The sequence below is a fragment of the Rhea pennata genome, chromosome 12 (genome assembly GCF_028389875.1).
Source record: "Rhea pennata isolate bPtePen1 chromosome 12, bPtePen1.pri, whole genome shotgun sequence".
Taxonomy (NCBI): domain Eukaryota; kingdom Metazoa; phylum Chordata; class Aves; order Rheiformes; family Rheidae; genus Rhea; species Rhea pennata.
The window spans coordinates 18,791,466-18,804,916 of record NC_084674.1 but is presented as its reverse complement, the minus strand read 5'-3'; the positions used below and the strand labels follow the sequence as shown (position 1 = coordinate 18,804,916).

General features: G+C 39.2%; 1 protein-coding gene across 1 annotated transcript in view; it reads right to left on the bottom strand.

The window, feature by feature from the left end:
- The window catches only part of RAF1 (Raf-1 proto-oncogene, serine/threonine kinase), a 79,686-nt gene extending 68,569 nt beyond the window's left edge, over positions 1 to 11,117 (bottom strand). Inside the window, exon 1 of the mRNA XM_062586005.1 lies at positions 10,904 to 11,117. The gene's annotated coding sequence lies outside the window, so the exon portion shown is untranslated. The remainder of the gene's footprint in view (positions 1 to 10,903) is intronic.
- Between the last annotated feature and the right edge of the window lie 2,334 nt (positions 11,118 to 13,451).

Below are 13,451 nucleotides of genomic sequence, written 5' to 3'. Positions count from 1 at the left end.
AATGACTCTGATCAGAATATGAGTGCTTATTATATACCATAGCATCTCTTTAGACTTGTAAGAGAAGTGGTATCACCACCAAGTATTAACCTGAACAATTACATAAAGCAGTATTGGACAGAGATCTGATTAAGACTAAAATATGTAGAATTGGCCTATGTAACAGTTCTGTCTTCATTAACCTACTCTCAAATATTTGAGTAATTCTTTGGAGAAATAATAGATTTCCCTCAAATCCTTATTAGCCAGTAAACTTTTGAATAGAAGCAGCAGATGCTCATGTGGGTAAAATTCAGAGATTCATCATCTCTTTAAAGAATGAAATATTAACTGCTTGCATACTCTTGAAGGAAATTAGGCATGACATTCTTTCAGCTTTGTGTATATATGATAAATTGTGTCAAGGGAAGAGCCAGAAAAGGAAGGCAAAGCATTTATTGTGGATTCCCCTCCAAGGAAGGAACTGACAGCCTTTGGCAATATGTGAAGGACTCTAAATGCAAAGCCTGTAAAAGAAACCAAATACAGAAAGTTACTGGAAAACGTTTTGGGGGAGGCAGTCACAGAAAAAATCGGAGAAGGCAATTAAATCCAGGAAGCTGGCCAGGAGACAGAGGCGGGTGGGTCAGGTGGAATTAAAGAGAATTTTGGGGGGTTATTTTTCACAGCATTACACTGAGCTAGTTCTTACACTTTCATTCTCTCCAATGGATATGTCATTAAATGGTACCCTGTAAACTTGGCTGAAGTTGAGGGCTGCCTGTCTGCAGAAAGGTGGCAGTTACCATCCCTCATGTCTGTAGCCAGAGGAAACAGTTCTTTTAAGCTGTAGCCACTTTTTGTTCTTCACCAATGGGTGTTGAACTGGCATCTTTTTAGTTACTGTTATAACATAGAAGGCCATAGGAACAAAGCAAGTAAAAAGCAGCAGCAATATGGGGGGGGGGGAAGAACATAGAAGCAGACTACCATAGGTATTCTAATGTGATTTTGAAGATCTGTGTATTAGAATGTGCTTAGAGCAAGATTTTGTTGGTAGAATAGGGAAGTGATAGGGAAGTGATTTCTCTCATAGCCATTCACAGACACTAACTGGGATGTTCTAGACAGATTTAAACTCCTCTTAAAGATTTGAATCTTGTACAAATCTAAAAATAATCATTTTGCAATAAGCAGTGGAGCCTGAATTAATGCAGTATTAATTTGGGCTTTCTTAATATACAGGTGTTTCAGATACAGGTTTCTGCAGATACATATAAGGAAAAAAATGATCAAAGCAGTAACTTGCTTTTTTAGCTCAGCCTGTAGAACCATCCACTTTAATGAAAGCTAGCAGTGTGTTCTGGGGAAATAAAATTGCTACAAGGATCTCCTGCTATACATGCCCATACACACCCAGAGCATCTTACTACTATTTGCAGTATAGAGATAGAAACTTTTATGCAAAAAAGCTAATCTGAGAAGAGGAAGATAAAATAGCCAGGCATGCTGCACATCCACTAGTTTGCAAATTAACTGCAGCGATTGTGTAAATTCTTGAGCTCTGGTTGCTTGAGTCAGTATTGCCACATAGGTTCAGAGTTCTGCATACTCATAAAGCATTTCAAAACAGTATGTATTTAATGTATAAGCTGAATATATTTGAAAGGGACAGAGAACTATCACAAGGGTCTGTGATGTCTCTTGTAGAACCAGATAATTGGAGTTGTTTCTAGACCATGTTAAATATACTGAGAAACAAGAAAATTAGTTGTGGTATTTAAATGCTTTACTCAGCTAACACAGTAGCAAACTCTTAGATGCTTAGTTTTCTCAAGACAGTCACCATGTTTTCTACTTCATGTGCAGTGTATGGTATATTGTTTAAAGTAAGACCATCATGGCAAACAATTTAAAACTCCTGCTCCTGATAAAGTAAGATTTATAAACATGTAGCCAACCTTAATATATAATCTGAAGACCATAGCTTTTGCACCTTGAAATCATTATCCTTGATTAAGTAGTGATTACAATCTTCCCTTAGATTGAAAAAGAAAGTATGTGTATGTATTTATGTATATAATTTCAAAATCAGAGCTTTGTACTTAACTGCATCTTCTTCTGCTTGTCATCTGATGGCACTGGGAACAGATCCCAGCATCCCAGAATGCAGCTTGGCAGGTATTAGTCTCCTGCATATAATAGGCTCCCTAATTGCAATGCATCTTTTTTTTCTCTTTTGAACTAGGTAACTAACCTATAATTTTTCTTGGTATCTGCCCAAAGCCAAATGAAGTATCTGATACTCCCAAGGAATTCATCACCTGCTACAGGTGACTTCAGATTGGGAGTTGCCATCACAAAATAAGTATGAATCTACGTGTAACCAGGTTTCAATAATATCCTCAGGCAAGACAGATCGCTCATGTTTCCATTTTTATACTGTTTATTAGTACTTACAAGAACTGTGAAGCCCTCAACATGCAAGTCTCCTCCCCTGAGCCCCAACACAAGATTGAAGCTTAGTGAGATTCTGATCACTGAGCAAGTATTGACTTGATTTAATAAGGCAAGAACCTCAACAAGCAATTGCAATTGCTACTGCTACCCACTAGCTTCAGGTGCTTAGCAATCCAGCAGATCAGCAATGAGTACACTTAACCTTGACCAACATTTTCTTCCCTGCTTTGCAAAATCTTTTTTTATTATTATTATTTTGCATTTGGCACTTAGCACTTAGGCAAATGCACTACAATAAAGTATCTTCTGTTGCCATAATTTGAAAAGATTCAGTTTTTAATGTGTCTAGCTGTAGAAGTTTATACCTACGTGTAAGTGCAGGTGGGGAGGAGGTTGCAGAATTAAATGCAAAATACTGTGTGGGGTTAATGAGTCTGCAGCAAGAGACTCATCTAGAAATGGTCTTGGACTAGGATGCTCTCTCTCCTATCTTTCTCCCCATTTTGAGAAGCAGTGAATTTATTCTGCCTTTTGTTCCTCCAGCAGTTCCGATAGCCTCTTCTCCCTGTTGATGTCCTTAGGAGCAGACAGGAATCTTTTTGTCTTTACCAGCTGTCTGTTTTCTCCAGATCTACAATAGTGGTAACAGGGCAGCCTGTGTGTCTGTCAGCAGAGAAAAGCCTGCCCTCCTGCTTGGAGAGTAAATATGCAGCTTCTGCAAGGGTGGAGCTACTGTGCCCAGTACAGTGCCTTTTCTTCAGCTGTTTCCACTGTTGAAGTTCTATGTTCTGCAGTGCAATAATTTCATGGACTTCTCCGTTCTGCAAGAGCACAGAATGGAGGAAAACAGGTTGCTTGCTTTCTTCTTTTTTGGTATCATGCCCATTCTTTCATGGTGACCTCTGCTTCATTCCACTTGTGGAAAAGTACACAAGCATCCTGAGCGTAGCATGGGACAGAGACAAACCAGGCCCATTACTCAGTGGCTTTGAGTATAAAGAAGATCAATACTGTTGCAGGAAGATAAAATGTTTCCCAACAAATGGTCTACTGGGCAGATAATATTGCGCTAGAAAGGTACAGCTTTCCCCTAATAAACTATTTCCTTTTATATGTTTTCAGCCATTAGATAGACCCTGTGTAGCCTATGGTATAGGAATGTCTTGCTTTGGGACAGTGTTGGGGTTTATTTATATAGTTAGCCAGTCTCTCCTCATCACTGCAGGTGATTTATGAAGCGTACTTTGAAGTACAGCCATGCAGAATCAAATTACAAATGACATATCACATGTAAGCTAAATGCAGAAAGCCTGCAAAGAAGAAACTAAATACTCAAAAATCAGGTGCACGGCTTAGAAAATGCAGAATGAATGCTCTTCAAACATGCTAAAACAATGCCAATATCAATGCCTTTCCCTGAAGCATGGAAAGAGAAAAGGAGAATGTAGGTCTTGTGTGTATTATCATCTGTTTCACATAGCTTGTTGGCAAGGATCTCTACCAGATGATTCTTAACATGTATGGTTTTGCTTTGATCAGCATGTGAATACAGTGGGAAAGTTTAAAAGATTGTAGGGATGTGTGCAGACATTCAAAAAAAGCAAAAACAATCTGCAAAAACAATTACAGGTGCAGCTAAAAATGCCTCTGCCTAAAATCAACTATTTAAAAGTGCAGCTAAAGTCTGTGTTAGAGGGTGCAACTCTTACTGTCATTCAGCAAAAGTATTTTTCTCTATCTTTTCCCTTAATAAAATGACTTTAAACTAATCACTATTTCAGTAATGACATACTATAAAAAGATGGATGTTTTGGGCTGGTCTTCTATACTGTGGTTCAGCTTCTTCTTTTTTTCAGACTTCTGGGTACACAGATTTTTATTTGTATACAAACAATATTTGTGCAGGTGTTTACCTGGTGTTTGGGGCATGTGAAACCAGGGTGTGCCAAAACTTTCATTTTATTTTTTCTAACCAAACAATCTTTTCACGTACCAGAGTGTTTTGTCAGCAGAGAGATGTGTTCTTCCATTTAAATAAAAGTCCACATTCTTTATGGAATTATTTATGCTTTCTTCTGGTACTGTTAATGAATAAAAGGTACAAGATACAATAGAACAAAACCTTGTGAGATATGTCTGAGATGTCTCTGCTGCCTCCTAAGTAAGAAGGCTTCTGTCTTAATTAATAAATGCTTGGCATTTAATGCAATTTGATACATTCCAGGAGAACAAAATTTGATTCTCTTGAAATTTGGCCTGAGCATCAGAGTGATCCCTAGCTGATAAGTTGGCAATATTCAGAGGAGGGAACAAGCTAAGGATGCCAGCTGTGGGACTTGCCTAAGGCTGAGGTTCTTTAAGCAAGAACTGCAGACCTTCTGAAGCCAAAAATGAGCAGGTACTAAATCAGAGCATCAAACTGAATATGCTTGAATTCAGTTGGTTGTCAGTCAATATACTTCCAACTATCAAAATGAATAGGTATTTAATCAAACTTCCATTGCTCTATGATTGAAAACAGAATAAAAGCAAACACTTCTTTTGTGGCAGAACTGCAGAAATGTGTTAGGGTTTTGTGCAGGGGTCAGTTCAATGCCAAGTGAACACAATCTTGTCAACACTAGTCCATCCTTAGGCTTTCTACACAGCCAGATGTGGCTACTGCTCCTGTTCATGGGAATGGCAATGCTACTCGCATTTGGCCTTCCCAGTGGGAGTGATACAGCATTTGCAAGCTTTGGGGGGCAAAAGTGCAATCAATACGCTCCTGTCCCCCCACCTAGACAGAGGCTCTGCAAGGAGCACAGGGGACCTCATAAGACTGCAAAATCCACACCACAGGAAGGTGCGAAAACCAGACAAAAAAGATAACATACAGATTTCAAAAATTAAGCAGGTAGCAACAATATAAACTACAACAACATAGTCCAGGCTACCTAGTAGCTGAAGGAGCCCTAACTTAATCATGATATGCAGAGTAGGTAGCCAACAATATTAATCTAACATACTCTGAATGCCCAGAATACTCATCTCATTCTTTTTGCTTCAGATTTTGAAGTAGTATGGGATATCTGCCAATAAAACAAAGTACAGTATAGTATAGGAGTTTAGAGGGAAAAAAGTACAGTAATCTAATGTTCTGGAAAAAATCTTACTACGTTCTTCTTTCCATTTGGTTATCCTTATTCTTTCTCCTACAGCCTGATTAATGATAATCCATTATAAACTTAAGGTTTGGATTCAGTTGAATTGAAGTTAGGAATATAAGTTGATGTTACTATTAAAAACTTAGAAACTTCTTCCTCAAACCAGATGACAAGTGGTAGGGGCTTCATTCTCAAACACAAACTTGTATCAATGTCTAAATAAGGGACAGTGGGCAAAGAGGTTCTGATGACTGTTATCTGACATAGGTCTAAAGTTGTTAAAAAATGCACTTCCAGTCATTTGGATGTGGAGATTTTCATGGGACAATCCTAATTAGCTTGCTTTCCTAAGGAAAGGAAGCTTATTTAGTGTTTCAGTCAATCTCTTGCTCTAAATTGCAAACACATTTGGCACATAAGCCAAAGTCCAAAAATAATTAAATTCCTACAAGTTTCCTGGAAGTCAGCAATTGAAGACAGAAGAACAAACCATATTCATTCCCCTAGTGAAGCAAAAGAAGATCAGACTCAGAAATAGCTATTTACATACAGTTTTAAAATAGCAGCCTGGCCAGTCACCATTCACTTAAAGCTGAATTAGCCACAACATGTGAGTTACTTTGCCATATGGAGGTGACACTGGAATAAGAAACATAGTAAGATCTGGATTTATTATTGATGCTTTATGGAAGAGACGATATAAATCAGTAGTGAAGCATCTTTAGTTTTGCTGCTTATAGAGCAATTTGTTTTTTCTTGAAACAAAATTTCTCTTACCATTCAAAACACAATAAGCATAGCTGTGTTCTTAAAGAAACATGGAACAGAGTTCAACAAAATATACCATAGCTGAGGCACTGATTAATCCATATACTGAGTGGAAGTATACACAGTGTGTTGCTCTTTGGCTGTGGGACCATACCTTATTTGACATAACACATGAACTTGCCACTTGTGAATGGATGATAACTTTTGATCTGTAGTTGCAAGATTAGTTTGATTTACCCAAGTTACCAAATTACCCAAGTTATCAGAGAATGAGATTTTGAACCTAGTTGCTGAAGTTGGCAGTATTTTGACTCAAATTTTGCGGAGATAAAAAAAGCAATGCAGTGATACAAATGTGCAGGAAAATTTATCAAAAATTAGCCTAAAATTCTGGTCCTTTTTTTTTTCTCATAGCATGGTCTTATCTTTGTCATTCCTTTTTCATTTGTTGCTCTCAGCCTGGATTCCTTAGGTAACTTTGCTAGAGATTTGAGTTTTGTTGTAGATACGGAATACTGCCTAAAAGTTTTGCTCCTTGTTCTTCTGGCTGCTTTCCAGCCACAGTGATGCAAATGCAACCCACTACCTCCTCCAGTAATCATTCTTTAAAATAAGGCAAAAGATAAAGAGCATTGTACAAAATGAACTCTGCTGCTACCTTAATTAATGATTTCAGAAACTAGCAAAAAGTGAGTTGTGAACTGAATCTTGGGGTGGCTAGACCTAACTCTGTTATATTGGTGATGTGGGCCTAAAATCTAGCAACAGGTAAAAGTGGCAAGGTTAGTGTAGATGTCACTACACACTGATCAACACTACATATCTTTTTGAATTACTAATGTTTCTATGACAGTCCAATAAACAAAGAATTACAGTAGCTTGCTTCAGTCTGTGCAAGCATTTAAACTGTTCTCACTTCAGCCAGCACCTGCTGCTGACAATAGTGAAAATGCATGCAAAGACCCCTGGGTTATGTTAGACAACTCTTTGAAATTAGCATAACTCTTTGAAATAAGCTTCAGAAGCTTAGCTGAGCTCTGTGAAATATTTATGGCTCCATACAACCGAAAGAAAAAATATAGAATAATAGATAGAATTAGCGTGTAAAGCGTGTAAAGATAGTAAGCTAGACTTTAAAGCAGTCTGAGAACACAATGAGTAACATAAAATTATACATCCAGGTGGTACAGATGACCACAACTGCTTGACATTCCCATGTATAAGGTCCTAATTTTTGTTGCTGGTTAGTTTTCCAAAAGTTTGTTTGGGCTGTAAATTTTCATGCTGGGTCTCTGCCACAAGGTGATTTTGTGTGTATATGTGTGTCTGCACATGCATAAAATACCAACAAAGTCAGCTTTTCAAAATGGAAATAGTACACTTTTATCCGATCAGCATTTCCCAAGCATTTCTTTGAAACTGCAGTGTGCCCAGCCCTTCAAGCAAATGCTTCAAATTTGGCAAGTTGGTTGCCTTGGTTCAAGGATGTTTCTCTTGCCATCTGTGTGGCTGATAACACTCGCCTTGCCGGACATCCATCGGATTTATTTAGAGGCTAAATCACTTGTTCATTTACATCCCCTAGCAAAGTGAAATTATTAGGATATGCTTCTACACTTGGGTTGCAAAGGGTTAATACTGTGTCTGTTGTCCCTTCTCATGGTGGAGGCTTTAAAGTTGAAACGTCTAAGCCCCGAGACTTGCAGTATGTGTGTCAAACCTCTCCAAGAGACATTTGCGCGTCGCCCAGAGCATGTGCCATGATCACTGCCTTCTCAGAGGCATGTGATGAAGGCACAACACAATGCCCAGACTTTGCACAAAATTTTTGAGATATTTACTCTCTGCTTAGAATGTGCATCAGAAAGAAAGTAAAAAAAATCCTACTCTTATCACTGTTGCTTGGTTTCCTCAGCAGAGTGGAACAGATCTGGGACTGTGCTAAGCATCTTCTAGGTTTCCAGGACTCTTTCTTGCAGATCTTGAATCTTCTTCAGAACATTATCTTCCTCCTTCTCCTAAATGTCACTATATTTTGACATCATTCTCTCCTACAGTTAAACTGGATCCTTCTGTTAAAAAAGCTTGTCTCTTGCTCTAGCCTATTCAGAGCTTCCTGTGTGCTTCAGTGAGCCTGTTTGGTTCCCTCACCACTAATGGAAACTGTCTTAGAGCAACTTGGTATCTGCCTCAGTTCCCCATTTTGGAAAAGAGGAATTGATACTTCATGTCCCCTACCTTTTGTCTTGTCCCCTGTTTCAGCTATGAGAAAAGGTAGGGTAGGGGTTCATACAATGTGCGTAATAGCTCACTTTTGCTGAGTTGTGAGAGAAGAGATTTCACAAGAACCTGGAAGCACAGCACAGAGTGAGTGAGTTAAGAGAAGTTACAGTTCTGTGGAATCTGAAGAAAGCAGCACTCTGGCATAAACTCTGGGCCTGTCTCTGTGCTGAACCTCCTGGCTGACATAAGCTTTGATGAAGGGGGATATTAATGCTTTTCTTGCCACTTTTGACCTGCTGCCAGAAATTGTCCAGCTGTGGAAAGTCATCAAAATGCTTGGAAATTTTCTTTCTATCAGAGGATATGAATGGCTATTGTTTACTTAAAATGAATTCCAAGTAAATAGTTGAAATATATTAAACTTCAGACTATTTAGGAAAAAAATTAAATACTTAAATCTTTAGAGATCCAGCTTGATAGTTTTCTTCTAATGAGAAATGAAGCCTATTCACTCATCTTTATTAAATAGAGACTTCAAAGGATTTGTTCTATAGCTGAAACAACAGTTAAGATGAGGTATGATGGGAGCCCAGCAGGGCTGACAGCAAGAAAGTGAACCTCTGCTGCGTGTGTTCAGTGCCTGCCGCAATGGGGTTCTCACCTTGGCTTAGCCTCCTGGCTATTTCATAATGGCTGAGAGTCCTCAAACAAACTTTGCCTGGAGTTACACTAAACCAGGCTCACCGATGCAGTGCCTTGCACAGCACAACAGAGCAATGTATTTAGTTACGGTGCACATAATCAGCTGTGAAGCTGGAAACCTGGTTCTGCACAGTTATAAAGGAATCTGCCGTGTTCATACATAAGTAGCAGATATTTGGGGTGTTTATTTTCATGTGGTTTTTGTTTCGAACACACACAGTCTGGGCCATTGTAAAAAAAATTCAAATGCCTCCATGATGGTTCTGTTAGCTTTTCCTCTGCTGGAAATTAAAATAGATAGTTCCAAATTTGTTCTACAGAGTGAATGAGGGGAATGAAAAAAATGTAAATTAGCAGTACAGTTTTTAAAATATTTGGGTTGAGTCTTTTAAATTACTTTAAGTTGTTAAAAACATATCATTTTAGCTGTACTATTAAAAACAATTAAACAACTTACAGAAAATGCTGCCTGTGAAGTGCTTTCAAGGTCACATTTGGGACAGCAGAGGTTTGGAAAGAATCCCTACTGAAATATCCGTTCAGTTTTAAATGTCCACTTCAGACTGTCCACTTAAAACTGTCCACTTCTAGGTTTCTTTAGAAAGCACACAGTGTGAGCTACTGTACTTAAGACAGATCAAGAACCAAGTCAAATCAAAATGTTGCGTAATGTATGAGTCCAGGGAAGTGAGGTACTCAGTCCTGTTGCTTAACCCACTGCAATAGAGCCTGTTGCAGCAATGCATTAAGAAACTGAATTGAGAGCTAAGACCAGACATTATAATATCTCGGCAACATGAAACGCTGCACGCAGGGCTGAACTTTCAGTTGAGTACGAAGGATAGCTTTGCAGCTCCCGTGAATGCTAATGAGTCCCATGACAGAATCATGGCATACTTTGAAAATGCAATCCAGAATATATACAATCTTCATCATTTGGAAACTTCTGACCTATACGTAAACTTCCAAGGAGCTACCACTGCGGATACACTATTGCTGCAATTAAGGGTAGCCATGGAGCTCTAGTATTGTGTGTATATAATACACTGTCACACAAACACACATCTAGTTTTAAACCTCAGTTTCACAGTCATATCATGCTTTTAATTCAAAGCATCAAAAAGAGGCAAAAATAAAGCCTTCTGCAATTAGACTTTGATTAAAACTAGAAAGATGTTTTTAAAAAACAGTTCAATCTAAAATCCTCAAATGGAAAGGAAAATAAGGTCGTCCAGGAAAGGACAGTCATAGTAAATGTTGCACTTACAAATGCAACTTTGTACTTAATAAAGTTAATTGTTGTGCTGGTTTAATGTTTAAAAGGAAAAAGACAGTTTAAAAGATTATTCAATTTTTCCTCAACAGATAAGAAAATTCCCACCAAATTCTTTACATGAGATTCACAAAATGCCTCTCAGGAATAGCTCTTGTCCCTTTCTATCTGATCTCAGACTAAGTATTTGAACTTTGTGAAGCAGGTTGAACAAGTATCTAAACCTGACCATTTAGGCTAGACAACTCACACATCAGTTAATCTTCCATATGTCAGTGTACAACCAAAACTGCTGTAGAAACAGTGAAAATGATACAACTATCATTTATCAGCAATCCCCCCCGAGACTCACCAGCGCCTGAAAAGTCTTCCCACACCCAGCTCGCCCGCTGGCACTATCAGCAGCGTTTTTGGTCCAAATGAGCAATCCAGAGGCTGAGAGAGGACCCCAGCTGAGAGGATGTGTGCAGACAGAAACAAAGTGCACCTGGAGTTAACCGTCCTCAGCAAGAGCAAAGGCAGTAAGCTGCGACCGCCAGTGTGACTCGCCTTTCCGAAAGGCTCCAATGCGTTCCTTGTGTTAGCTGAAATACCTGCACCCAAAGGCTCAACTCGAGTGTCACATGGGTGACGGAGCTAAAAAAGGCAATCCCATAGGCTTAATTTAGACCGCCCCCAATATGTTAGTGTTTTCCCTTGAGACAGTTTATGCATCTCTTCCCAACTTTCCTGCTACTTTCCTGGAATCTTAATATCCCAGTCTCTTTGGTTTTGCACTTTTTCACCCTTTTATTTTTAGAGTCAGTATTTCATAGTGGTGTGCAGAGTCTGCTTGACGCCAGCAAATGTAACTGGATCCCAAGTCTCTGCAAGACAGGAATTGCAGCCACGATCAGCATGCTGCCGAGAGCACAAACCTTGGCAGTGGTCAAAACCAAATAGTCTGAATCCTCTATTTATCTTACAGCAGGGCTTGGGAAGAGAGGCAGGAAGGGTTCATCAAAACGCAAAGAATAGCTGGGAAAGGTTAGCGGTAAGTAAATAGAAATCAAACATGCAAATAGGTCTGGTGTAGAGATTTGTGTGACCAGACTTCCAAAAGCAAGTACAGAGGTTTACAAAAAAACAGAGGTATTTCATTCTCTAGTAACCTAGTAACAGGACAGGCATGCACAAAGTAGATTGCCTTTAAAAAGAGTTGTGTCAGCAAGGTTTTCTTGAGTGGAATAAATAAGACTAGGCTGCTTGGCAGCAGATCACTGCTAACAATATTCTCACAGGTCAGATTTTTCAAATTATAATAGCTCATTTGATAAACACATAACTGCAAGTATCTTTCCAGGAAAAGTATAGGCCACTATCTTCTTCTCAGCCTTTGGTGAGTAGGTGTCAGGTTTTTACCTGACCAGGTAAAAAAATGAATTTATTATAAATTGGAATTTATTATAAATTGGAATTTATTACAGTTGCACATTACCTGGTGTGCAATTGGAATAAATTTGATCTCTGATACCAAAGAGCTGAATTACCGTGCTTGAACATACTTCTTCCTTTCTAATACTTCTGGCCCTTTCTTCCTGTAGCAGGAAAGAAAATAAAGGATTGCCGGTTTAGCTGACTGAGAAAAATATTCATCCTAACTATTCTGGACTCTCTAAATAAGGTAACTGGTGTCTGCAACTCAGTGTGGCCACTTCACGTAAAAAAAAACCTAATATATCAAGGCAGTTATTTGCCTAAGGTGACATGATGAGTCAGCAGCAGAGCCAAGATTAGAATACGGTGTTCAGACTGCCCATCCCATGTCTCGCTCACTGAACTGCTGCTCCTCCGGCAGCCTCCAGGGAATAAAGTTCATTTAGCTCAACTCCTGCTCTCGCACTTCACCTTGTTACTTATCTAAGTTTTGGTAGGCTTAATTGTTTGCTGCCAAGAAAGAGCACAGGTCAAGAGAAACAGAAAAACACTGATCTTATCCATGGAACAAAGGACACTGCAACAGCAAAACTCCAGTCTGAGAGAGCAAGACATGGTCATTGCCAATACGCTGACTATATCGTGTGCATGTAACTGAAATTGCTTGAAAAGGACTTTTCTGTAGGTGGTTTCTCCGTCTCTTCATAAGTAACAAATGCAGAATAAAAGAACTGTAAAGCAGAGATCTTGAACAGAGCAACTAACATTTTCTGTCAGTTTTTTTCCATGGCATAAAATAGGTGCCACTTAGCATTTTTAAATTTGATTTGGCTAAATTATATAACACTAGCATGTCCCCCCCCCCTCCCCTTTGGCACAGACAGTGTTCAGTACTTTCTGATCTGATTAGGAAGCAGGAAAGGCAGCCAGGAGTCTTTCTGCCAGTGGCAGGGCAGGTGATGCTGCACTGGGTGCCCGCAGAACCACGGGAGATCCTTCCCTCCCTGGATCAGGGTCGCAGGAACTGCCAGGGAAGCTACAGACAGGCCCTGTGCAATCCCTGCTGTATTCTCACCCAGTTTTTCAGTTACTCTTTGGATCATGATTCCTCTTGGTTCCTCATTATCCTCTTGGTTCATGGTTAACCCTTATCCTCATTATCCCCATTAGCAAAATTGTAAAGAAAAACACAAGAAACATCATATCATTCTGTGGTTTACTTACTCCCTGCTGTTGAAGAGCAGTCAGAAACTGCTGCTGTCCTTGTGATGCTTCAGTGCCTCCGCATGTCAAGCACAGCTAAAATGGATAACTTGCTGTTCTACCACATTACTGCAACTTTTCTATAGATTTGTTCTTCTCATCAAGGTTTTTCCTTAAGCCAAAGCCTTCCTTAAGCATTTCCAAAGCCTTAGCCTCCTGCTTCTGCTGCTCTCTAGCAGCCTGATGGGCCTCCTTGAACATGCTTCAGATCATGGCTTAAT